Below are 27773 nucleotides of genomic sequence, written 5' to 3' on the forward strand. Positions count from 1 at the left end.
GAGAAGAGCAGAACTGATCGAAAATAATTAGCATGATTTTAAGTATCCTCTTAAAATACATTGCAAATTTCTCCACTCCCCAAGAGAGCAATACGAACTCTCTGCAAGTAAAACAATGAATCCTACAACTTACTAAGTAGCAGACAGAATTATTTAGCAAGTCCTGAGTCCTCTAGGCTAAAAAAAGGGGGGGGGGATAAGCGGGGTGGGCAAGAGCTGTCTAAAGTTTCAGTCAATATTTACCTATTGGGTTAATAAATTGTGATCCTGACCTTCAGCAAAAGTCAATATCTCCTGATTATTAAATGTATGCACCCTCTACACCTTTCTTATTTGCCCAGGTTCATCATATAATGAGTCAACAGTTTGCAGCGGCAACTTTGCCTTAATTGCAAATGTCTGGACAGAGGAATCGTACATCTCTCAAAGACTCAACTGAAATGGCTTTAAACCAGGCACTTAGGTGCCAACCCTGAGCTGGTATGGGGGACTTAAAAGGAATGGGGGAGAAGTGGAGTGTGTATCATATAGATAGATGATAGACACACACACACACACACACACACACACACACACACACACACCACAGCCATTTTAAAATCACATTCTGCCATTATGATGAGAAACCAGGGGGTAATATCTTCTAGGACTTACAGATTGAGAATGGCAGTAAGATTTGCTTAATTTGGGGTAGAAAGAAAAAGAAATGGCTTGTTTTGAATGAGGTAAATGTTTGATGGCATGTTGACATTGTATGTTTTTCTTCTATGGATGCTGGAGTAGTTTTTCAAGAAATATTTTTTTGTGTGTGTTACGTGTTTTGGGAAACAGGTTGTTTTAGATTATGGGGAAAGTCTAGCGTATGCTCTTTACCCACGAATTATATGACATATTTGTCGTTTTTATGAAAAGATTGGGCAGAAACCATTGCCTAGCCACAGCAGAATAAGCAAGTCCATTGACTAACATTGGTTTATTTTGCTGTTGCTAGGCAAAAGTTTGTTATTGCTGGGCAAGATGCTTGGAGACTTGGTGTCAACCTTGTACAGTTCAGTTAAGTCAAGAGATCAGACGTTAGGTGTGAAAGGTGGCAAGGAGAAGAAATCACAGGAGATGAGTAGAAATGATTTGAGAGGCATAGAGGGAAGTGGAAAATGTCTCTGAGGCACACAGTGGCTTGATTTCTGATGGTAAGTTTCTGAAGGCATAGGAGAGCCTTTAGGGGGGAAAGGGAGAATGATGAATTTCCTGTTGAAGCCTTTAAATACTAGACTTGCCAATTGACCTGAAAACCCCAAGGAGGGCCTGTTCCTGAGCCTTTAACAACTGCATAATGTACAGAAATTATCCAGGGTGTTTGTAGGACATGGCAACCAGCATGACCCCCTGCTAATACCACCCAGTGAACACAGCAGTCTAGTTAGGAAAATAGTTGGCAACCCTTGTTTCTAAACTTACTTCACCCAAGAAATTTGACACTCAGTCATAGCTGTCAACTTACAGATTTGAAAATAAGGGACCAGCAGCCTCGAAAATAAGGGATCAGCAGCCAAAATAAGGGATTTTAGTCAACCAGCAGCCAAACGAAGCCTTAAGTGGTGGTTCCCGCAGCGCAGCAACCCAGCAAAGGGGATACAGCAAGGAAAACCACCGTCACCTCTCCGCTGGGAAGCACTGAGCAAAGGCGAGTCCCCAGGCAACGCGGCCGATTTGATTGACACAAGGCATGCAAGCTCCACCCCCCAGTCGTTTTTAGACTCCTTATTGGGTGAGCAACACAGCCAAGCAACACAGTTGGAGCCTCCCTCCTCCCTAGCTGGCAGGGAGGGAGGGAGAGGAGCTGCTTCCTTTGAAACCCAGGAAATTTAAGGGACATCATCAATCCGGGACAGCAGCGGGAAACGGCGCTGGGATAATGCAATTTCCCACCAAATAAGGGATGGTTGACAGCTATGCACTCAATAGATATAGGATTAGCGGGATGTGACTTCTTCCTCTTCTAAATGGTGTGTGATTTCTTATTGATGAGCTATTTCTCCCTTTGTAACTTTCATTCTCAAGTCTGCCTGATGAGAGGGTTGCAGGCTTCTCCAAAAGTAATCAGATACAATTAACAAACAACCTTCTGGTTTAACACATCACATTAAGGGCTTTCCATGTTTACTTGAGCTCCAAAATGCCAGGAAATTACAGCTGTTAAATTACTGGGATCCCACTGGAATCAACTGTGCTATTGGGAACTCTGCAGTGTGGCTGAACTCTGAAAATCAGGGCTTGAAGTCAGCACCAGCCACCTGATAGGCTGATCCCAGTGGAGAACTCTATCACACAGCTTCCTCAGCTGAAAGCAGGACTTGAGGTCAGCACCAATCCACTTGGATTGCCCTTTGCAGTGTGGTTTGAATTCAGAGGAAAGAGTGGGTCACCTGACATCATGCTGACATCAGGTTGGGCAGCCTTGCCCACCTATCAGAATGGCCCACCAGGGGATAGGGCAACCCAGAATCCCATCTGCGGACTGTAAGATGTCTCCCACCACTGTATTAATGTGTAAGGGTTTTGGGTTGTTGTTTTGTTAAACTGAGCTACATTTCTTTTATTTTTTGCATACTTATCTTTATTAAAGTGTTGTTTTTTAATACAACAAGAAAAAGAAGGGAGAGCAAAAGACAAAGGAGGAAAGAAGGAGGAAGAGAAGAGAAGATGGGATTTTGATTCTCTGTCAGTTACACAAAAAGAATTATTCCAAACATTTGCAAATTGAGCTACACTATTCAGGTACAGCTGGAGACAAGATGGCCCAGAATTTATGACAGGGATAGCTAGTACGATGTCCTACAGATATTGTTGGACTTCAGTTCCCATCATCCCTGGCCTTTGGCCATGCTAGCTAGGACTGATGGGAGTTGTATTTCAACCATGTCTGGAGGGCAGCACGTCAGGTACCTCACGTTTATGCAGTGCTAAGTTCAGGTTTAGAAATTTGGGGAGCTCTGCCTTCCTTTCCTGCCTCCTCTGCTTCTCATCAGAGTGTTCAAACTAGGTTTGAGAAAAGAGAGACTTAGATGTGAGGGGAATACATGAATGGAGCTCAGCAAGGAAACAATTCTCTCATTAGCTATCCATATTTCAGACTGTTGCTAAGGAATTGTGCCATCAAAGGAGGGGAAAAACCAATGCTGACGAGCAGAAGTTAGATAAAAATGGGAGGCCATGTAGTTTTGTGGGTTTTAAATAAATAACTCACGGACATGTCAGTCACTTCAGCATCTGTCTAAGTAGGGCTGCACACTAGACTTGTCACATTTATTTTTAGGTCACTCTCAGAATGGAAGACTTTTGGATAAATAGGCTTGTCAATGTATTATTTAAACATTAATGGCAGAAGCTTGAAATTACTGGCTTTTCAGACCCAATACTGGCTATTCAACATAGTTTCATTTGCTAGACCTAGGATGGAGAACCTATGGCCTTCAGAGGTTGTTGCAGTACCAGTCCCATTGTCCCTGACCATCTGTCATGGGGACTGGAGTCTGACAATTTCCAGAGCGCCACAGATTCCCCATCCCTGAAACAGACAAATAATATATAGGTTGGTAATTTCTACTTGGAATGCCTCTGCCCAAATACTTACAGTAACATATTGATACTTTTGTTATAGTTGATTAACATACAGGACAAATGGCTCAGTTAGCCAATGGGTGGGCTGTTTCTAAGCCAGGGGTTTGGTATGAGGGAATTAAAAAAAAAAATGCTATGCCACATAACTGCAGTGAAAAAGGAAGAAGCAAATGTCTATACAGTACAGCAGTGCAGTTCACTGTACAGGAAGACCATGAAGTTATTAGTTATTTCCAGTGTTTTCTATGAATAATAATAATAATAATAATAATAATAATAATAATTTAATTATTTATATGCTGCCCACCTGACAGGGTTGCTGCAGCCACTCTGGGCAGCTTCCAACACATCTAAAAACATAATAAAATATTCAAACATTAAAGGGCTATCTTCAGATGTCTTCTAAAGGTTATAGTGTTATTCATCTCATTGACATCTGATGGGAAGGCATTCCACAGGGCAGGCACCACTACTGAAAAGGCCCTCTGCCTGGTTCCCTGTAGCTTCACATCTCATAGTGAGGAAATGACCAGAAGGCCCTCGGAGCTGGACCTCAGAGCTGGCTTTGACATCAGAGGTTGAGGCGCTTCTTCAGGTATACAGGGTCAAGGCGTCATCTCAAAATGTTTAGATGGTAGGTTCTGCTCATTTAAACATATGCTGGACGATATCACTTTGGTTATATTGGATATATACAAAGTGGAAGTTTCTAAGAATGAGGGAGGGAGGACAGCATTCCTAGGTACTTTGTTCTCTAGAAGTTTAAAGTTGTAATGAAGTGCACGTATATGAAAACTGAGTGAACATCTTGTCAATTCACTAGCCAAGAACTAAAACCACAGAAGCAAAGGAAAACGCAGTTACAGAGGAAATGGGTTGTACAGTGTGTTTTTAACTCCAGTAGAGAAACACATGGAGGGTGAAGGAGAAAATGAGTTAAGAAGATTTCCTGTAGAGATACATATCTAAAGGCAAACCTCATGTTGCCCCCTAAATGCAGCTTTTACGGTTCTAAAATGTCATGATGATAGTCTCTTAATTAAAAAATATATTTTTTGGAGAAGGTTGAAGTACCATTTGCCTGTGTGCGTGCTTTAAAAAGAAAAAAGAAAAGAAAATATTCTGCATTTGCTGTATAAGTAGACCATAAGACAGCTAGGAAATCGATATGCAGCATGCCATTTGGAGAGTGGCAAAACAAGGAGAGTAAGGAAGTATACCAAAGAATTTAGAATTAGCTGGGGAGGTGGTTTGGAGAGTGTCTAGCCCAACTGCATGTGGGATGTTGGAACTTCAGCATCTGTGACCTACGGTTGTCTAGTCTCTGCTAAAACACCTCCAGTGAAGGAGATGCCACCATCTCAGTCACAACCACATACACCCATACATTTAAAGCACATTTAAATCCCCCCCCCCACAAGAATCCTTAGAACAAGGTGCTGGGAATCATAGCTTTGTGAGGGATAAACTACTGTTCCCAAGATTCTTTGCGGGGCAGCCATGACTGTTAAAGTTTAAAAAAATGTGCTTTAATGTATGATGTGGCTGTGGCTCCAAAGCAGTCAATGCCCCTGTCGCACATTCTTAGTATTAGGTAGTTTCTCCTGATTTTTCTCCAAGATCTTCTTCCACCCCATCTCTAGTATCTTCCCATCAGCTGTAATCCCTCTCCCTGGAACAAAAGAGAACAAGTCTGCTTTGTCTTCTGCATAGTAGCCCTTCAGATGTTTGAAAACAGCTGGCACGCTTTCCCTTAATCTTTTATTCTCCAGGCTAAAAATTCCCAGCTCTTGTAGGACTTCCTTTCTAGATCACACACCACACTGGCCTCCCACCTCTGGGCACCCTCTATAGGAAAGGGCAGACCCCTCAACTGTCCTGATTTCAGCATGATATCCTGGCTTCTGATTAGATCCCAGAATGCCTTGTTCTGAGGCCCCGAAAGGACTCAACATGGAGGCCAATTGGCCGAAATATTGGGAAATACTAGAGAAGGAAGGAGTCACTTGGAGATTGCAGAGTTTTGAGAAATTAAAGGAGAAAGTGCAAAATTGGTTACACTACGCTCAGATTAGAGAGGTCTTTAAGTTAGACAAGAAAATAGGTTTCCAGGTGGAAAAATCGAAATTAGAAACTGAACTGTTAGAACCAAAAACTAAGGTACTCTCAAAAATGTATAACTTGCTGTTGAAATGGAATACGCAGGATGAAACTGTCAAATCAGCTATGATAAAATGGGCACAGGATATTGGGTATAACATTATGTTTGCTGACTGGGAAAAGTTATGGACCACCGGTGTGAGGTTCACGGCATGTAATGCCTTGAAAGAAAATATTATGAAAATGATATACAGGTGGTACATGACCCCAGTCAAGCTGGCAAAAATATATCATTTGCCTGACAATAAATGTTGGAAATGTAAGGAAACTGAAGGAACATTCTTTCACCTCTGGTGGACGTGCCCAAGGATCAAGGCCTTCTGGGAAATGATTTACAATGAGTTTAAAAAGGTATTTAAGTACACCTTCCTTAAGAAACCAGAGGCCTTCCTTCTGGGCATTGTAGGCCAAGGGGTGTTAAAGAAAGATACAACTTTTTTTATGTATGCAACAACAGCAGCAAGAATACTCATCGCAAAGTATTGGAAGACCCAAGATTTACCCACACTGGAAGAATGGCAGATGCAACTGATAGAATACATGGAGCTGGCTGAAATGACCGGCAGTATTCGAGACCTGGGAGAAGAGATGGTGGAAGAGGACTGGAAAAAATTTAAGGACTATCTACAAAAACATTATAAGGTGTATGAATGCTAGGAGAATGCACGATTGAAAGAAACATAGCAGCAGTAATCTTATTGTAAGACATATGAAAATAAGTGAAAAGGACGTAATTTGAAGTAACACTATTGGAGATTTATATAACAAGAATGGAAGTAAGGTAATAAATTGCTGCATGTAACGATAAGATTGAGAACGCAGGGAAGGGAGATGTGAGGAAGTCTGAAGATTATGAAACTATGACTTGTGAACAACATTTACTTTAATCTGTATCTTTTTTTCTTTTCTATCTTTTCTTTACTCTAACTTTATTTTATATTCTTGTATGTTATATGGTGATGGTAACTTATATGTTTGGTGTTTTTTTAAAAAATTGCAATAAATATCTTATAAAAAAAAAACACAGAATGCCTTGTTCTGGTGTGAGCCAGCTGGTTTGTGCCAGACCAAAAGATGCTTGTTTCTTGGTCTCATGCTCTTGTGCAAATCACCCGGCTCCTGCAAGAGTCCGGGACTCAAAAACAAGTTTTTGATCAGTGGTTTGTTGGAGGGTATGGAAGGGGTGGGGAGCTCTACGTGGCTCAGAAGTCTGGAAACTATGGAGTATATTATTATTATTATTATTTTTAATAATTTTTATTAAAGTTTAAAACAACATAACACAAAAAAAGAACAGAAAAACTCACATAAAAATAATACAAAACTTAACAATAAAAACACAAAACACAACAATTAAAGACGAACTCTCTTTTCCATTTCCAATTTTACGTGACTTATTTTCTAGACTTCCTCAAACCTCCCTCCTTTGTATTCCAGTCCACATTGTTTGTTCAGCAATTTCTTTTCCACTTTTTTTTTACTCCCAATCTTTAATTTAATAAAATGCTAAAATATATAACTTCAATTTTTTTTAACCTAGTCCTTGATCTTAATATCATATAACTTTAAAGTTTTCCCTTTTAATATCAAATTTCCATAACTTTAACCTGTGCAGCTGGAAACCACTTGTTTTCAGTCCAACATCACTCTAACATTCCTTAATTTTGCAGTGTTTCTGAAGATAGTCTTTGAATTTCTTCCAGTCTTCCTCCATCGACTCTTCTCCCTGGTCACGGATTCTACCAGTCATTTCAGCCAGTTCCATATAGTCCATAAGTTTCATCTGCTATTCCTCCAGCGTGGGAAGTTCTTGTGTCTTCCAATACTTTGCGATGAGTATTCTTGCTGCTGTTGTTGCGTACATAAAGAAAGTTCTATCCTTTTTTAACACCATTTGGCCGACTATACCCAGGAGAAACTATGGAGTATATTATGTACTGTGAACATCTCTCTCTCTTTCGCTGCCCATTTAAAGCATGAGGGACAAGCTGGCCCTAATTTGGCTTTTCTATTATGCTTCGTCAGAAAATTCTGCCATTATAGAAAGAATTGCTTCCTCTGCAGTTGTGACAGGAGATAGAACAACCCTGCCTTTGGGGATGTTTTGTTCTTCCCCAATCCGGCCTAATCTGGGAGCCCAGCTCTCGTTGAGGAAGAGGTGTACATTAAATGTGAAGACAGAAGTTGCAGTTCAGGTCACATCTCCTTGTTTTGGTTACCAATAGCGCATCCAGGCATTGATTCAATGCTCAGAGCAAAAAGTACTGATGCAACGATGCTATCACAGCAAGATCAAACACAGGAGAAGCTTCCCGTCCTTCTCGCACCATGGCACAAAGGCAGGCAATTTCTTTTCACCTTTCCTCTTTGCCTTGCCATCACTCCGGACATTTCAAGTACAGTGGTACCTCGGGTTACATATGCTTCAGGTTACATACACTTCAGGTTCCAGACTCTGCTAACCCAGAAATAGTGCTTCAGGTTAAGAACTTTGCTTCAGGATGAGAACAGAAATCGTGCTCTGGCGGTGCAGCGGCAGCAGGAGGCCCCATTAGCTAAAGTGGTGCTTCAGGTTAAGAACAGTTTCAGGTGAAGTACGGACCTCCAGAACGAATTAAGTACTTAACCCGAGGTACCACTGTACAGCTCTTTGCCAAGGGTGCAAGGGACCCTAGATACGGCTCCAGTTGCCTAGCCTAAGCATGTTTCCACAGCCAAACTGTATAGCAATGGAAACAAGGGCATAGAATTTGAAATCTGTTCAGAACAACTTCATCGGTAGAAGCGGCTAGGGAAGGAAGTCCAGAAAAATCCTGTCTTCCTTCCTTAGTTAAATGGCATAAACAACTCAGCTGTCCAAGCCATGTCAGCATAAAGTCTTAAAACCCACCCTACCTTTATCATCTCCAACAAAAAGAAAAATGTTTATAATAATATATATATTGATTTCTGCTTTTTGGATCAATAGCAAGATTTACTGCTCTACTTTTGAGTCAATTTTAACCTCTTCGGGTCACCAAACCTCCATATTGATCCCAACAGGAGCCAATATCTGCTTATTACTTACCTCTGTGTTTAGACACCTGCCACAAATTCTTACGAGTGCTTTCACTCTCACCTTCCCCATCCGCTTCTGTACAAAATAAGAGTTATGTTTCTTTCACATACACAGCAAGTGGGGGCCAGACTTCTGACTCTGTGAATTTCACAACCTCTTGTTTTTTAAAAAAGGTTTCATTAAGAACTCACAAGCTCACCCTCTTCAGTGATTAAATATCCTTGCCTAAGTAAAACATTTCTGATCGACATGTTATTCACCTGCCAAATGGTGGAGACATTTACAAGCAACACACAAGAACAAAATTCTGGAGAATTAATATAAAGGCTTCTTAGTGGCCTCTTGCCAAATTTTAAAATGTTACTTCTCGATCTGACAAGTGGAAAACCCCAGCCCTATCAGAATTTAACATCCCTGCACCTTTGGGGTCAGAAATGACCCCCAAAGATTATAACAATATATAAAACATGTTACCCAAACTGATGCCACATAGTCACATATTCCATATATTGTAACACAGTCAGATGGGTGGGGTACTAATAAATTATTATTATTATTATTATTATTATTATTATCCACAACAATACAGGTGTTGATTGTTTTGAAATGTTTCTGACCTCACTCCACCCTCTGGAGTGCAGATGAGCCAGCCAGTATCTTCACTCTCCATAGATCAGGTCTATGAGTTAATTGAAAAGGGTAGAGTTGGCAGGTATGTCATGTCAACTCTCGAAAAACAGAGACTTGAATTGATAACCATATGCACCCGAGGTGACAGTTTTCCGTGTCTTAAAACAGAGGGAAGAGGGAAGTTCTGGCAAATGCACCGCCTCGTGGTTTGGGGTAAAATAAAGATAAGAATGGCAAAACAAAAAGAAAGAAAGAAAGAAAGAAAGAAAGAAAGAAAGAAAGAAAGAAGGAAAGAATTTCAGTGTTTCACAGGTGATGAGATATAGGTTAAGTGGATGTGGCTTGACTCCCCCTGCACACAGTTAAGTAATATTTTGAACTTTCTGATATTCAGTTGCATTGTAAGGTTCCATAGTTTGATTATGTACTGTGTGAAGAGGTTCTCATATCTTTCCTTAGAGTGCCACCTGTTATGGAAGGTTTAGAAGACAGACTAGTTGGGAAGCAGGCAAAGAACTTCATTGATTCTCTTAAACAGAGAGCAGAACAGATACAACAAACTCCTGGTTTCCCTCGGCTACAACTAAATCCCGTGCCACCTAGTGACTAATCTATATAATGGGTGTATCTACACACCACCTTTCTGAAGCATCCCAGGCTGGCTTTTGAATGCCATCACTGAGTGACAAGTAACTCCAGAAAGTTGCACCTGTCTCCTCTGATTAGCGTCTTCAAGTGTTCTTCAGTACAGATCTAGAGGGTGGGCTTGACTGCTTATATAGCTCTGGTAAACCTAATAGACAGGATCCTGTTATGCATTCAGTTCATTCTGTGCTCGGGAAAATATTGTGCCTTGTCATCCTTAGCCAAGTTTAAATTGACATTTTTATCACACGACTGCTGGCATGGTGCAGCAGATTACTTGCTTGTGTCTCATGATCGGTTGGCAGTAATTTAAACAGAGGTTGCCTGATTAAAAATCAGATGCCAAAAGCTGTACCAACAGCAAAATTGCCAAAGGCAACTCAAGTCACAAAGAGAGGAAGGAGAGGGAATTAAAACTAGACCTTCGCGGAGGAACTCAAGTGTGCGGAATGTGTATCGCACACATGTGTGTGCAAAAATAAAAACAGGCACAAATAATGCATTGTCCTTTTATACCGTATCATAAAAATGCTACTAATTAAAACTTTGCAGGTTCAGTTGGTCAAGTTTCATGGCTGGATGCCTTCTGCTAGAGCATGCTCCAGCCGGCATTTATGAGATTAATTTGTAAGCTCTTCAGATTCTGAATCTCCAAGGTTTATGCTGCCTGTGTGCTGTTTGCATAATGCAGTTTTATAGTGCTAAACCGCTATCTATAAAGGGATTATTTTCATATTCAGCACATTAAAGATCTAGTGCAATTCACAGATACCACACTGTGCTTATGCCAGAGATAACAGGTAAAATGCCTCTTGTTCTGATTAGCTGCAAAGCTAACATAAGATCATGGATGCCTTGAGAAAGAATATTGCCCTGCTGAAATTAATTCCCCAATGGTTTTATTAAAGTCTGCAAATTGCATTATTTCCCCATCATATTTGAAAGTCTTCACTCCCTTAAAGCCTGCTCTAACCCTGGCTTGCTGTCTTCCCTGGAGTGTCTAGACGTGGTGTCTTAGATTTATGTGTGTGATCTCAGTGTGTTACAACATCACTCCTGACTAATGCATTATTACAATACTTACATATACTCCCAAGTGCAACAGTATTGATTAGAAAATCACCAATCTGCATATTCATACCATCTGTGCTAAAGAAAAGCAAAACATTACATGATAATATTGGTCTTGTTTGGAAGAAAAATTCAGAGGATGCTAATAGAACAAATGGGGATTCAGTTTGAGTGTACTCGATTGTGTGTGTGTGTGTGTGTTTGTTTGGAATAGCAAAACAGATTTACACTAATACCTAGGAGGATTTAAAATGGCACCGTTTCCTTGGAATTTACAGCATTGAAGGAAGGTTTGGATAATAAAGTGTAAAGAGAAAATGTAAGTGTTCTTGAAATTGGATTGGAACAGCAAAAGCAACAAGTGAAAGATACATTTTAAGAGCTTGTACTTGGAGTAGTATTAATGCCAAGAAACCCACAACCGGGAGGAGTTCCCTCTTGGTCAAAAGCTAAAGTGAAGCTCGCAAAAGATGGATGAGACCTCACTTACTGGGCCAGAATCCTTCTAAAAGATAGGAATCTGCTTATCTTTTGATTGATTGCTCAGCTTGATACTTTATTTATAAAGTTTGACTACAAACCCATAAATCAAAGAAAAACACATCACAGGTTCAATTTGGGGGGCATTGACATCCTGCCATTTTTGCAACAGCACAGAATCCAAAGGTCAAGAGATGGGCGGGGGAGCAGCTCTGGCAGCTGCGTAAGTATGACAGAACACTTGAATGAAAATCCCTTCTCTAAATAAAGGAAATAGTGTGCTCCCCAGCATATAGATTTTCGTGCATGCCAATTTCACAACTATGCATTCTGTTATCTACTCATGAGCTGAGAATTTGTGGCCAACCATTCCTCTATGTTCATGTTCATTCTCCAGGATCTGAGAGCTGTGGCTAAACATGTTGCTCTCTTTAAGGAATTTATCCACTGGTTCTCAATAGGTTCTCAGGATGGATTCCTGGTATGCACTCTTGTGATGATAATCTGGATGTTTCCTCAGTGGATCTACTGACTGGTGCCTCAGTTTGGATCTACAGTGGCACCTTGGTTTACAACCATAATCCGTTCCGGAGGTCCAGTTGTAAACCCAAACTGGTTGTAACCCAAGGCACGCTTTCACCAATGGGGCCTCCAAAAAAAAAATAAATGGGTTGTAATAAAAAAGGGGGAGGGTTGTAATCCAAAAAAAGGACACGCACTTCCGGGTCTGACATGGTTGTAATCCAAAACGGTTGCAAACCAAGGTACCACTGTATTCCAATCCAGCTTTAAGCCACGTTGTGGACCAGAAACAGCCTTGGTCACCCTGGTATTGTTGTTAGTTCTCCTGAACATCTTAATTTGATAACATTAACCATGGTATCCTCATTGAGTGACTATCTTCATCTCTCCCTGCCTTCTCCATTATGCTGCGTTCCCTCTCTAAGTTGCTTGCTCTCTGTGGGACAGAGGAAGAGGTGGGCGAGCAAGCAGGTGGCAGCAAGGATGCACCTGTAGAAGAAATTCCTGTATTCTGCTGTCTTCAATTCAAGCCAATGATGTACAGGGTTAGTTGTGCTTCCAGCAAGTTTGCTTGAGGCAGGCATTGGCTGTGGTTCAAAGTTCCTGACAGGGAACTCCAAAGCACAGCCAATACTGGCAGGGTTGCTATCACAACCAATCAGTGCTGGCAACGGGCCTTCGCAATTGTTCCTCAGTGGCTGTGCCTCCACCTTCCTCACACCTGACATCACCTGCAGCGTCAAGTATGATACTGGTTTGCACGACTGGAGTCAAATTGGGACCAATGCCAGACCTAATTTGGTCTGTTGGTCAGAGATTCCCCACTGCTAGACTGCCTGAACATTTTGTCTCCTCCCCTTAAAATTCCCACATATCTGACTATTGTGGGCAGACGAAGGGGAAATCAAGGACTCTAACTTGTGCAACTTTAAAGTATTTTATTTTAGTTATCTTTTATTCTTCAGGCTATTTTTCTCCCTTTCCTTGGAACCTACGACTGCTGGAGGAAGTGGAGAATCCAGAAAAGCAACAAAAGAAATCCTAGCCTGCTCTTCAATGCAGTTTCATGCTGCCAGGTCAGTGATTAACAAAGACAAGGTCCTACTGCAGGGAAGCTAAATGGAGTTCATTATGGGCAAAAGAGCTGCAGAGGCCAAAAAGGTGAGGCGACGTGAAACAGGATGAAATGAGAGACTAATAAGTGTGGGTTTCACTTCCTTAATGTAACCGTAAGGGTGGCTTTTAACTATCAGACGCTCGTAAGAATTATGGATAACAGCAATTCTGAGGAAATATTTTACACCATTATGAGCCTCCATCATAGATAACGGCGAGAGAAAGCAACCTTGGCAACAGTGTTGGCTAAAAGAACAGACGGCAACTTTCTTAACACTCACTTCCAGGTGGGAAAGATAGGCTACCTTAACAGGGTTTGGCATAGCCCAAACTCTGGGATTACCATACATGTTACAGGGTATTGCCATGTGCATCCAAAGGGGAAATTGGAGGACCACACCTGGCGTGACTGGCAAAAGACTCTTTGCTGAACTCCTAGCTGAGGAACGCATTTCATCAGCTTTGGCTGGCGTGCCAACTGTGGTCCTACTGAGAGAGCTCTGATTTGGCCACAGCAACCCCTGTGTCTAGACACATCCAGGCTTGATTTCTGTGATGTGCTCTCCTGGAGACTTCAGCAAGTTATTTTTGGAACCTCAGTTACTCATCAGTTGTGAAGGACAAGGGTTATGTGATGCTTTGTGGAAGCTGCCCTTTGAATTTTTGGTTAAGTTTAAATATGGGATACAAATAATATTTTTTTTAAAAAAAGGAACTTGAACTTGCAGCATTTCATTGCAGTGTTGGTTGGTCCTGTCATCCACTGATTGTTCCTCATCTGTTCTGCAGCCTGTAAAACCATGCCAAAAAAAAACAAAAAGGGGAGACCGATGCCTTATATTGAATCAAACCAATGGCCTATCAAGCTTAGGACTGTCCACTCTGACTGACAAAGACTCTCCAAGGTCGTAGGCAATAGCCTTTCCAAGGCCTGCTACTTGAGATCTGTAAATTGAGATGGTAGGGATTATACATGGGACCTTATAAAATGGTGAGCTTCACATTAAACTATGGCTGCTCCTCCTAAATCACCCCTTGTCAACCCATATAACATCTGTTCATCCAGTGACTCATCTTCAGCCATGTAGTCTTCTCTTTTTCTGTTAGCATGTCTCCTTAGCCAAGAAAACATCATAATCCTTGAAATGGAACTGACATTCTGGTTTATCCCTCAGTATTTGGGGGAGGGGGGATTCTTTTGAGAGGACTGACATTTTCAGCCTGGTTCAAGATCCCTACAAAAACAAGAAGTGGACTGATTTGCATAGTCTGATTCGCAATTATTATTTTCACAATTCTGCCACACTTCCTCTAACTTCCTCTAACTGCATCTGCCCGAGGTCCTTTATGGCCAATGCCTCAGCTTGGAAAGCAATCCGATACATTGACTTCTGCTACCGGCCAGCTGGAGGCCTGTTGTAATCAGGAACAGGAGATCTAGAGTAGACAGATGACTAATTTACAACGCTGTGTAGATGGATTAGGCAGCAGTCTGTTGAACATTTGTCAAGATAATTTGGTTTCCATGGAAACAGTTTGTCACAGAAGCTCACATGACAGTGATGGGGAATTTAAACAGGTGCTTGCCTTCAGGCTGGATGGGCCCACAGGCAGTGGAAATTGGAACGGTGTGCTGTTAAGATTCCGCAATATATTGGATAATATCCAGCTGCCTGTTGAAAACTGAACTGACTTGGAACTACATTGCAACTACAGTCCTGTCACTTCCCCATGTTGGAGTTGGCGACAGTCAGTTTTCAGAGTTTTTCTCACTTTGTCTAGTTTGGCACTCTGCTCTCCCCATTTCCCCTTTAATCTGGCCCAGTTAACTTTCACGATGCATAATTAAGACCAAGTTTGGTAGATTAAAACACAGCACTTTCGTGTCCCTCCCAGGACTTTTGCAACTTAATTAGGGCTTCACGACATGTAACCACTTGAACAGCTAAAGCAACACATTTTGCACAGATAAAGCTCAGCTCTTACATCATGATACACGCTTTGACTGTCAGCTGCCAGATCAAAGTAGATCTCATTGCAAGATGACTTAAAATAATCAAGAGTCACTTGCTATAGCAGACGAGCTGAGTAGCTCAGCTCTAAGGTCTTACAAACAGAACTCACACGAAGTGGACAGCTCAGAATTTACAAGCTGGGGAAATGAGGTTTAAATCTACTGATTAGTCTTAAAGAATGGGTTCTAATGGATGTTTTTGCTTATGATGCATCTAGGAATAGTGATTTAAATCCCTCTAGGAAAACAAATGAAATGAAAACAATTATTAAAATGCCAAGCCTGATTTTTATTTTTGGTACTGAATTCATATATTTTTTAAAGTAATGAAAACTTGAAATGGGGGCTTCAGGTCCTAAACACATTGAAACATTGAAGTGCCACTGGACAAAGTGGAATTTACTTCTGAGTAAACATGCATTTTTACACCTTTTTCGTCCTTTAGAGTTCTTTTAATAGGCAGTTAGGGTTTCCCTACCAAGTCTCCCACATTTTTTAAATCTCCCACAATCCCCAACCAGGTATGTGCAGAGAGAGAAAGCCATTCTTTCACAGTAATTTGTCAAGTTCTGTGGCCAAACCACATTAATTTATGAATCATTCCTATTTCATTTGCTGCAGAATTAAGTTGCAAGAAAACTGCATTAAGCTTGTCGCATTAGTGGTTGAGCTCCCTACAGCCGTCACCTTTCCCCATGAATATTGGCCTGAAATGCTATTAATCTCAGACTAGAGCAAAGCACAGAGGGTCCTCAGTCAGAGTTGAAGATGCCTGCTTGGAAATGAAATCCCAAAATGTCTGTGTTATGTCAGGCCTAGTTGTCCCTTAGGTCATGAACCTGTGTGATCTATGTGGTGAGTCTGCATTGGGTTTGGGGAACCTTTGACCTTTCAGATGTTGCTACAGCTGCAACTCCCATCAGCCCCAGTCAGGGTGGCCAATGGCTAGGGTTGATGGGAATTGTAGTTCAACAACATATGGAGCATTAAAGGTTGCCCACACCTGTTCTACATGATATTTAATGGACGCGGGTGGCACTGTGGTCTAAACCACTGAGCCTCTTGGACTTGCCGATCAGAACGCTGGAGTCCATGTGATGGGGTGAGCTCCCATTGCTCTGTCCAAGGTTCTGTCAGCCTAGCAGTTTGAAAGTTCAAGTAGATAAATAGGTACCACTGTGGTGGGAAGGTAAACGGTGTTTCCATGCACTGTGGCACTTGTCACAGTGTCCTGTTGCACCAGAAGCGGTTTAGTCATGCTGGCCACATGACCTGGAAAAGCTGTCTGCGGACAAATGCCGGTTCCCTCAGCCTGAAAAGAGAGATGAGCACAGTAACCCCATAGTCACCTTTGACTGGACTTAACCATCCAGGGGTCCTTTACCTTTAACCTTACATGATATATGTATGCATGTTTTATTGAATATTTGTATACCACTGTGTTGTGTGTGTGTGTGTGTGTGCTGTTTACAACAAAAGAAAAACCCCAAACAAGGATAAAACCGTACAATAAAAACCATAAAGAAGAAATCAATTAACCATTGTGGAAGGATGTATTCTTAATTGATGGTATAGGCTTGGCAGAAGACCATAGTTTTCAGCAGGTATTTAAAAGTTGGCGCAGAAGGCACCTGCTGATCTCTATTGGCAAAGTATTCCACAGGACTGGGCTGATGGCACTGAAGGCTCAGTTTCTTGTTATTGTCAAATGAGCCTAACCAACTTGGGGAAGGACCAACGATGCTCCTGCCAATGATCTCAGTGATCAAGGTGGGGTATAAGGATTCAGGCAATAGATATGCAGTGTAACGGAAGCTGCTACATGGAAATGTTATCAACCAGCCTCCACATGACTGACATAATGGGTAACACTGGCCTTTGTTTCCCAAGGATAACATGTCTAGGCAAATATTTCTGGACTAGAAGCTAGTTGGAGCAACCTGAAATATATAAACTGAATTATTTAGGGGTAACATGGGTGAAGGAAGGCAGGAGACAGTTGACATATGAAATAATTTGGTCTCTGACATATTGCTCTGTTGAAAGGGTCAAAGACAAACCAAAAATATAGCCAGAGTAGAGGACAAGTTGGCACTGTGGGAAATATTTTTCCCCAAAATGAAGAAAACATGAATGCTGCCTCCCAGAGGTTCACGTGTAGTATGATGGGTAGACATTTCCCTAAAGCGATTTCTGTTTTAATTGAACCGTTTGCACTCGATATTTCTCTGCAAGATCAGCCATTGAAATAGGTTATTTTAGGGGAAATGAAACAGCAACCTGAATGGGAAGGCATTGGGGAGATAGTTGATTTTCAGATGTAAGATAAGTGCAAAGAAAGAAAAGGAGAATAGAATCATAAATAAAAATTAACAATTTCTACCATGGTTTAAAATGGCACGTGAAGGTTGTAAAGAGAGATACAGCTCTTTACTAGTTAAGGAGACCTGGAGACGCTTCAGAGCAATGAAATGCACATACAGGAAATGGGACACACTTGCATTTGCATGTCAAGACCCCGCAACCACCCCCTCATTGAAGAATAAAACACACCAGGACACAAAATATTAGATTAACGTTCTTGGGCAAATTTTGGTCACAACTTTATTGATTACAGAATGTGAGCGGTATTGGCTTAGGCATTGAATGGACCTGACTATATCTGACTCCTGCCTGTTGCGCAGTGAGTCTGGTAAGGGTAAACCACCAGAAGGGGGAGCCCCATCGATGCATACCAACTCCAGCTCCCCCAGGTGTTCCCGCCAGGGTCGTGGCAGGGCCCTAGCCCTACCCCAGGCTTCGGACAAGATCCACACCCCCAGATTCCTTTAACAGAATACCCTTAAGCTTGGAGGGGCAGGTGATGGCCACACCTCTTCTCCCCCATCACAAGGTCAAACAATGCCTAACCACCAAACCTTACAAAGTTGTGATGATTGCTACGAGGTAGGCGAAAACCAAATGGCCCAAGCCAATTTGCCAAGTGGAAAAATTCCTACCAGGCCCCTCAACGGCGACCAACCGAGGTCCATAGCAAGGCCAAAGAATAAAAACCTGCAAAATAGGGAGGGAGGGAGATAGAAGCAGCGAGCCAAGAGGAAGCCCTCCAGCTCGCGCCACAGCCTAAATGGTCCCAGCCACACCCCCACCAGCCAGCAGATTGGCTGGCTGATTGCTGACGTGGTCGGGATTCCCCGGGCAACGCGGGACGTCATCCCCTGCCCTCGGAGGAGTGTGGGTCCACCGCAACTCCTCCCCAAGGTGAAGTGGAGCGGACTAAGGCAAATGAAACATCTGAAACTGTTTTGAGATTCTTTGTAGTTTGGGAATTTGCTCCATAAGATGGGAGGGCAGTTTTTTTAAAATACCTAAGCCCACCCAGACTCTGTGATCATCATCCTCCACATGAGGACCAGAGGGTGGCAACAAAGAACAAGCCTCTTCTCAGTGGCTCCCCGTTTGTGGAAAGATCTCCCCAGGGAGGTTCATATGGCAACTTCATTATACACCTTTAGGTGCCAGGCAAAAATGCTCCTCTTCAACCAGGCCTTGGGCTGATTGAAATCCGATACTCTCTTAAATGTTTTTGTGGGAGCAGGGTATTATTTTGTTTTAACTATTTATTTGTGCTTTCACCTTGTATTTTTTAGTTGTGAACCATCGTGAGATCTTTTGATAAAGGGTGGTATATAAATCTGTCGTTGTTGTTGTTAACCCACCCTGAAGTTCTTGATTTGTTCCTCTTTGCTGTCAATCAAAATATCACAAAATTGTGTGCAAGCATTTGAGTTCTCCGGTGCTCTTCATCAGGCTAGATCAGCAGTCCCCAAACTTGGGTCTCCAGTTGTTTTTTGGACTACAACTCCCATCATCCTTTGTTAGCAGGGCCAGTGGTCAGGGATGATGGGAACTGTAGTACAAAAACAACTGGAGACCCAAGTTTGGGAAACCCTAGGCTAGGTAGTAATGTGGGGCAGGGTTGGCCATTGTCGAATCCACAGAGCCTGTATCTCCAAACTGCTAGATAATGCTGCCCTATTTAGCTTTTTGCCTAGCACACCATCTCACCTTTGCTAACATAAATACTTCCTAGTTCCTGTCAATTCCTATCTTCCACCTGTCAAGAAATCTACATGCTTTGCTTAAGGATGGGTAGAGGCCTGAGCAACAGCCTGTTCTTATGTTGCCAGAGATGAGGAATCAGCCAAATTATACTTCTTATTTTGATACCTGCATAGTACTAAAAAGAACCTCATTTGAATTTTTCCTGCCTCTTCCCCATTCCATTTTTCAGACTGTGAGCGCGTGTACACTCTATGGTTTCAATATCCACCCCCCCAAAAAAAGAAATAACCACCACAACCATTTATCTGTTTGCTAGCTAGTTTGATGAAGAGTTCTGAAAAAGTTGAAAGCCTGCACACTATTTTGTGGTATTTTGTTTCGTATAATAAAAATGGGGGAGGGAGGGAGATAGAAAAAGCGAGCCAAGAGGAAGCCCTCCAGCTCGCGCCACACCTTAAATGGTCCCAGCCATATTGCCCCAATATGAGTTTTCTTATAGAACAACACGGCTAACCTTTTTTTCTTTTTAGCAATTAAATGAATACATGAGGCAAACTCAAAATAACTGAAAACTTTTGGCAAGCATTTGTGTACAGGAAGCTGCAAAATGGTTGACAAGCTCATCTTACAAATCTGTGTGTCTGTGAACATGTAAATCTGTGATGGATACTTGAAAGTTTGTTTATCTCTGACTATGCTGTTGAACTGTGAGCATAATCTGATGTATCACCACAGCTCAGTTGCATTGCATTTTCAGTGACCAGGATTCCTATAATTTCTTTTTCAATTAAAAAAGCATTATACAAAGCAGTACTTGGATCCTTTAAATGAAATCAACTGGCTGTTATTTCAATCTTGCAACTGTAGATTTTATTTTTATGTACATATTTGGTTTTATGGCAAAATGACGTATTGACTTTAAATGCTAATATAAATTGAACAAAGTATTTTTCAAGCTTATTTTATTTTTATTTTAAACAAAAAACAGGGCGGCAGCAGGGAGGTGAGATGGACTCAAAGATCTAAATGATAACAGTCTTCAAGTAGTTTGCCCTCGCTTGGAGTTGAACAAAATTGAAAAGATCAAAGTTAGTGCCATCTTGTTCAAAGGTGAAAAGGTGAAATCTGAAGTGTTTAGGAGGATCAGAGAAAATGGAAATGCATGATAGTGTTTTGCAGTGCCTCCGGCCCATATCTATTAAGATACTTCATTTTCATTTGATATCTGCTTGTTTCTCATCTTACCACATCGATACAAAATTGGCCAAGGCTATTTCCCAGATACAAAAAACTTGCAGGTGCTGAAAAGTAAACACCAGCAGAGGATAAAAAGGTTTTATTATTTGTTAAAAATGACTAAGATTTGCACATTAGGTGTGATACTCCTCCACAAAGTAGCATTCCCATTAATGAGGGAGAAGGAAGCATTAACACATATCTCTCTGGAACATTAGCATGCTGTTGGCAAATGGAGATGTGAGGGCTGTTGAGGGCAGGGCTGGTTGTAAAAATATCTGTACTTTGGACAGGGAAATGTAGATTTTTATTTGGGGGGCTTGCTCCCCTCCTCCCCTGCACTCCATAAAAATGTCCGTTATGATTGATCTGCCCTGACTTATTCTTTCACAATGAAATGCAGCTAACCAACCCCCCCCCCCCAAAAAAAATATATGTTCAAATGATGCTGTTTCTCTAGGGGAAAATATAAGGAAAATAGGGACCTTTTCTGTAAAAAAAGAGGAAAGAGCAATGCAAAGGGGGAAAAGGCTTTTAAAGCTTTAAAGATACAGCAACCAGCAAAAAGCTTTTCAGGTGAAGGTTTCTTTCTTAACTCAATTTTGTCTAAGTAGATGAAAGCTAGACAGAGGAGGAGGAAATCCTGATGGGATATGCTACTCCTAGCTTGCAAAAGGCTCAACGGTCCCTGAACAAAATGATGCCTTAATGGTTAGAAATGGCAAGTGGAGACTTAATATCCATCTCTCAATACAATTTTGAGGCATGTTACTGTTAGATAGCAAAACCGAAGGCAGAAAATTTTTATTTATCTCTCCCTCCTGCTCTTGCACAATACATTGGGGTTTTTTGTTGTTGTTTCATATAGCCACATATAATAATTTTCAAGGCATGGGGTTTATAGCACCAGTTTTGTAGCTCTCCAAAGAAATGTCCTGCATTAATTATCCTAAGCATGTTTCCTTTTAAGTAAGCTCCACTGTTTTTAGTTAGATGTAATCCCTACTAAGAGTACTCCGGATTGCAGCAGTATATTGTCAATCATAGCAAAATCATACTCAGCAGTTCCCCATAATGTCAGACTCACCTTTAAAAAAAGAGTCATGGCTTGGTATTTTTATTTTTATTTATTTAATTTGTATACCGCCCTATCTGGAGCAGGAACCGGCAAGCCACTCCACTATGCCTGCCAAGAAAACTCCATGGACAAAGACAACAGGCATATAAAAGTTATGACGCTGGAAGATGAGCCTCTAAGGTTGGAAGGTGTCCAACATGCTACTGAGGAAGAGCGGAGGACAAGTACAAGTAGATTCAGAGCTGATGAAGCGGCTGGGCCAAAGCTGAAAGGTCGCTCAGTTGCAGATATGCCTGGAAGCGAAAGGAAAGTCCAATGCTGTAAAGAAAAATATTGCATAGGAACCGGGAATGTAAGAACCACGAACCTGGGTAAGTTGGATGTGGTCAAAAATGAGATGGCAAGAATAAATATTGACATCCTGGGCATCAGTGAACTAAAATGGACGGGAAGGGCCAATTCAGTTCGGATGACCATCATATCTACTACTGTGGGCAAGAATCCCATAAAAGAAATGGAGTGGCCCTCATAGTCAACAAAAGAGTGGTGAAAGCTGTACTGGGATGCAATCTCAAAAATGATAGAATGATCTTGATACGAATCCAAGACAGACCTTTTAACATCACAGTAATCCAAGTTTATGCACCAACTACTGGTGCTGAAGAAACTGAAATTGACCAATTCTATGAAGACTTACAACACCTTATAGAAATGACACCAAAGAAGGATGTTCTTCTCATTATAGGCAATTGGAATGCTAAAGTAGGGAATCAAGAGTCGGACACGACTAAACGACTAAACAACAACAACAACAACAATACCGCCCTATACCTGCAGGTCTCAGGGCAGTTACAATATAAAAACACAAAATACATAATAAAAACAAAAACAGGAACAACCCAATAATGCACCCCCTCCCCAACACATTTAAAAAGGGCACTGGATGCCAATCAGCCAAAGTCTTGGTTAAGAAGTGCACACCCCATATTTATAGAACATTAAAATCAGATTTAAAGCACATGACTTCCCCCAAAGAAACATGGAAACTGTAGCTTGCTAAACATTCTGGGAATTGTGACTCTATGAAAGGTAAACTATATCTTTGTCGGAAGCAATGTGCTTTAAATGTGCAGTGTGTCTGCAACCGAGGCTGCAAGCAGCTACCTCTTACAAAAAGAGAAGAAAAAAGAATGAAGTCTCAATTATTCTGCAAGCAAATGTACCAATATGGCTACTGGGTGACAATGGAAACTTAGACATAGGGCATTTGATATAGTCTGTTGACTGATCTGCAAGCACATCTGCACTGCAGGGTGTCATAACAAAAGAAGGCTCATTCATTTGACTCATTCAGACTACAAGCACTACTCACAACAACATTAAAGTAATATCATGACTAAGTTATTTCTGGTTTTAGACTATCTGCAGTCACATCTAGTTATTTGTTTTCTGGGGGTACTCAAGGGTAGACAGTACCAGCACCTTTCCCTCCACATGTTAAAACTGTGGCACTTACTGTAACAATGCCAATCCAATCCGAATAACTTTATTGTACTAGCCATTGAACATGACAAATCTGAATCCAAAAATAAATACAAGCAAAAGGGATGTCATGCCACAAATAATGGTATCTATTTAGATCTCCACGTCTCCCTTACAGTTCACTGCTATATTATCCTGGGTCTTCTTTCTGATCTTTTGGCCGCCAAAGGAAAAAGGGTGACTTTATGAGTCATTGAAGCATTTACATTACTAAGAAGCCATAGGACCTTCTCTGCTGGGGAGAGAAATCTTTCTTGTTTGGACGGAAAGGTGAGAAATCACCTCCTGGGTCCAATGTATAGTGGACAATGTAGTAAATAGTGCAAGATGTCTTCCACTTGAGGTTGCCCACATATACAGAGTCTGTCTTCGTACGGCACTCTGTTATATCATCCATCCAGGACGGCAGAGGGCATAGCTTGGAAACACAGGTCAGTAAAAGTGGATCTAAGTGAGGCTGGCAGGAGATTCAACAGGTAACTGGCTCTAAAATGCACTGTTTTTAGAAGGGGGAACAAAGGAGAGAATTGAGAGGTTTTGACCGCTTGCAGATCATGTAGTGATTCTCTCCAGTGGCACCAATTGCAACAACTTCATGGTGAGTACTGGCACTTTTTTTCCCCTAAAAAAGAAGAAGCACTGGTCATATCCATATTTAAATGTGGAAGAAAATCTAAGGAGACAATGATGAACTTTTTTTAAAGTCTGTTGTTATTTTGTCACGGTTCCCATGGCATGCAGTTATAGTAACTTTCCTCTCTATCTTGCAATTTCTGCGGCCACAAAGCTCCTTTTTTGAGGCTCAGGATATTGCTCCTGGGTCCTTTCCCCCCCTTTACTCCCTCTACTAAAGAAGTTTCTATTTTCAGATCACTAAGAGTGAATTCAGAGAACACACCAAAGTCTCATTCAGTTGTTTACCAGCTCATCATGGGCAAATTATCCCCCATTGACATCTAATACCCACATATACTAAACCATCATATTAAAAAAAAAAAAGAGTGCTGAAAGCTTCAGGTGTACATATTACCTTGAGATCATTTCAGTCACTGTGTGAAAAACATAGCCCTGTGAATCCTTCCATATAACTTTATAACTTGAACATGCTGCTCATTTGTTCTCTTTTGTGAAAACAGGGTGTTGATAGCCGCAGGGCCAAGGTCAGACATTTCTAGCCAGCGAGTTGCTATTCTGCAAGACCCATGGCCGGTTGGGTAGTAGGTGAGTCATTTCTTAATGATATTGTTCCTTTCTGTACTTGTATTTGTTATGGGCTACAAACTCTGATGATCTAATAAAGAGCTATGACCATGAATTCCAACTGGTCGCCTACTGGTATTTCATGGAGGGACGAATGCAGCTGTAATGAATCCCCTCGATATAATGAAAAGTAGTTTCACAGCATTGCTCCGCTTTCACAGAACCCGGAGAAGGCAAGCGAGTGTCCTGCTATTGTAAATTCAAACACATGCAATATTAATATAGCTTATGGAGCCTTACATCTCTGTGAAATGTCACCAATATAAATAGACTGATCATGTTGGTTATTTGCTGGCAAATAATAATTAATCATGAAAAGTTAATCAAACACATCCCTAAAAAAATATGTGACAGCCATAATATGACACCCATTCAGCCCACAGACAGACAGACAGACAGACAGACACACACACTCACTCACTCACATGTACTCCTTATTCATAGCTGCATGAATACAAAATGCCAATGATACTTCATCTTTAATACCTAAGGGATTTATAAGCATATTGCTTCAATAAAACCTGGTTCATCTGTACAGTGTGCAGCTCAGATATGCATATTTAATTACTCGGAAAGTAATTTACTTGTACAGATGGTGGTATTAGGGGTCTTACTTCAATTTAATTTACTTCTGCTGGTGAGAAATGTTATTTTGCTATGAATCTTTGCACAAAGAACACACTTTTATCATGGATAAATAATAACGCACAGTTTGTAATTAATACGCATGATTAATCTGATACATTCACAATAAAGATTGAAACTGAAGTTGAACACAGCCCAGACGAGTTTGATGAAAGGGAATGTTAGAAGCACTCTAAATCCTAAGTAGTGACTTCTTGAAATATCACAGGAAGTAAACTCTGCTGGCACAATGAGGATACAATGGGTACAAAGGTAGGCTCGATGATGAACCCTCACCAGAGTTGGGTTGCATTCAACTGCAGGCCCTCCAAGTGTCCCATTTTTCCCCAGGGATGTCCCTGATTTAGAGAAGCCATCCCAGTTTCTGATATGATCCCAGAATGTCCCACTTTTTGGTAGGGCATCCCTATTTTCATTCGAGAAATGTTGGAGGGTATGGTAGGATGTCCCTATTTTCACTGGAGGGTATGGAGTTATCTGACCCCCAAGACATCTGAAGGCAAGCCTTTATAGGGAAGGTTTTTTTAATGTTTAATGTTTTATTATGTTTTTATATATGTGGAAAGTTGCCCAGAGAGGCTGGGGCAACCTAGTATGATGTGCGGGGTATAAATAGTAGAACAGAATGGGACATCCCTATTTTCATCAGAGAAATGTTGGAGGGTATGCAACTGCTGTTTTCCTCCACTTGTCTTCAACCCATCACCCAGTTTGTTTCCTCACCCTAAGCTCTGGAGTATACAAGGAAGCAAAGCAGGAAGGGGTTCTGTCTGAGGTAGACAACACAGAAATGGATGCTAACTGAGGTAAAGGTACCCAGAAAAATAGATTCTGTTTCTGACTCTGAGGTAGATAGTCACAGAAAAGGGTTCTGCATGGGGTAGGCAGCACAGAAATGGATGCAAAAAATTAAAAAATGAAGCATTTCACCTTCTTGGGCCCAAATCTGCCTCTCCCTATGGTTCTACAGCACCAACAGAAGGATGATAAAATCACAATCTGTCACTATGGCTGCAACAAAACTGTGTGGTTGTGCTGATTCCACTGAACAGACCACCTCTTTTAACACCACTAAACAAGACCTCCCAAAATGGAAAGTAACACAGAGAATTAATTATTATCTATGCTCTTTTTTTTGTATTTACTTGGTAGGAGGAAGTGCTTTGTTGAACAAAATTGTTTTCTGGTGTTAAAAAAGAAAATTATCACGAAAAGTATTCTTGGGTTCGTTACGCTCTCAAAACTGAGCATTTTTCTTCTATTAAATGCGGCATCCTGCATCTCAGAGGCAGCATTATACCACATGCCACTGCGGTTGCTATGGTAAGCGTTCATGTTTTATTGAACAGTAAATGGACACAATCCCCTAAATGACTCCCATATGGCCCTAACACAAGCAACTACTTCTTTCTTTTCTTTTCTTTTTTCCAGTTTCCCCTCAGTGTTATAAGGAATATGGATTTTCAACCAACTGAAGAAAAACGCAGCCTCCTCTCTCTTCTTAATAGCACATTTTCCCTCTAGTTAGTCAATGTTTTCTTTTAAAAGATTAAAAAAGCATTTCCAAAGAATTATGAATGGGATGCACCGAGGTACTGAGTAGCCTCAAATCTCACTGAAAACTAATCAGCTGAGGAGAAGAAGAAAAACCACTTTAGAACATCAGAGACAATGGATGGCTTCTTATTATTTTGTACTGTGGTAGTGATAGCTAATTACAAAACATGCACAGATTCTCCTGCCCTCCAATGCTCTCATTTCAGCCACAGTTTATGAACTGCTAATGCCTCTGCACAGGGAACTCAGATATATTTACCTAGAGCACATGCTCCCCACAAAACGATTAACAAACCTCCCTAGAGCCACCTTCTGACGATAGTCAGGCAAAGGGACTGACTGTCCCAAGCTGAAGGGGCAAAGCAGGGAGAAAGGGACTGTGGAGCTGCCTCTTGGGCCTCATCCCAACAGTGTGCAGTTCCTCCAAGCAATTTGGAGCAGCTTCTCTGCCACCTCTGAGATCTGAGAACAGGGGTGCCAATTTGAATAAAAAATTTGGGGGGAGAGAGGTGAGCCTCACCTTGCATAAACAATCACATGACACAGTAAAAAAGGTAAAGGGACTCGTGAAAGTTAAGTCCAGTCATGAATGACTCTGGTGTTGCGGCGCTCATCTCACTTTACTGGCCAAGGAAGCCGGCGTTTGTCTGCAGACAGTTTTTCCGGGTCATATGGCCAGCACAACTAAGCCGCTCCTGGCCAAACCAGGACAACACACAGAAACGCTGTCTACATTCCAGCTGGAGTGGTACCTATTTATCTACTTGCACTTTGATGTGCTTTCAAACTGCTAGGTTGGCAGGAGCAGGGACCGAGCAACGGGAGCTCACCCCGTCGCGGGGATTTGAACTGCCAACCTTCCGATCGGCAAGCCCGAGGCTCAGTGGTTTACACCAAAGTGCCACCCGCGTCCCCACATGATGCAGTACACACACGCACTTTGAATGGCAATGCCTGTGAACTGGGGGGGGGGGGGTTGGCCTCATCAAATATTTTATTGAGGGAGCCCTCTAGGAGCTAGCTGAGAAATAGACAAAATGGGCTTCTTTCTTCAGAGCTGAGCATTCTGGGTG

At 41.5% G+C, this 27773-nt stretch overlaps 1 long non-coding RNA gene across 2 annotated transcripts; it reads left to right on the plus strand.

Annotated features, from left to right (window-relative positions):
* The first annotated feature begins 353 nt into the window (after positions 1-353).
* Positions 354-26654, plus strand: LOC308479192. 2 transcript variants are annotated; one of them, XR_013987543.1, is made up of 4 exons: positions 354-480; positions 13153-13263; positions 24375-24459; positions 26575-26654. It is a non-coding gene; the product is annotated as an uncharacterized lncRNA (long non-coding RNA). The 2 variants fall into 2 exon arrangements; XR_013987544.1 differs by lacking the exon at positions 26575-26654 and adding an exon at positions 26296-26460 and having other exon boundaries at positions 13153-13348.
* Positions 26655-27773: the final 1119 nt, after the last annotated feature.

This window comes from Podarcis pityusensis, assembly GCF_964106645.2.
Source record: "Podarcis pityusensis genome assembly, chromosome: 6".
In the NCBI taxonomy this organism is placed as follows: domain Eukaryota; kingdom Metazoa; phylum Chordata; class Lepidosauria; order Squamata; family Lacertidae; genus Podarcis; species Podarcis pityusensis.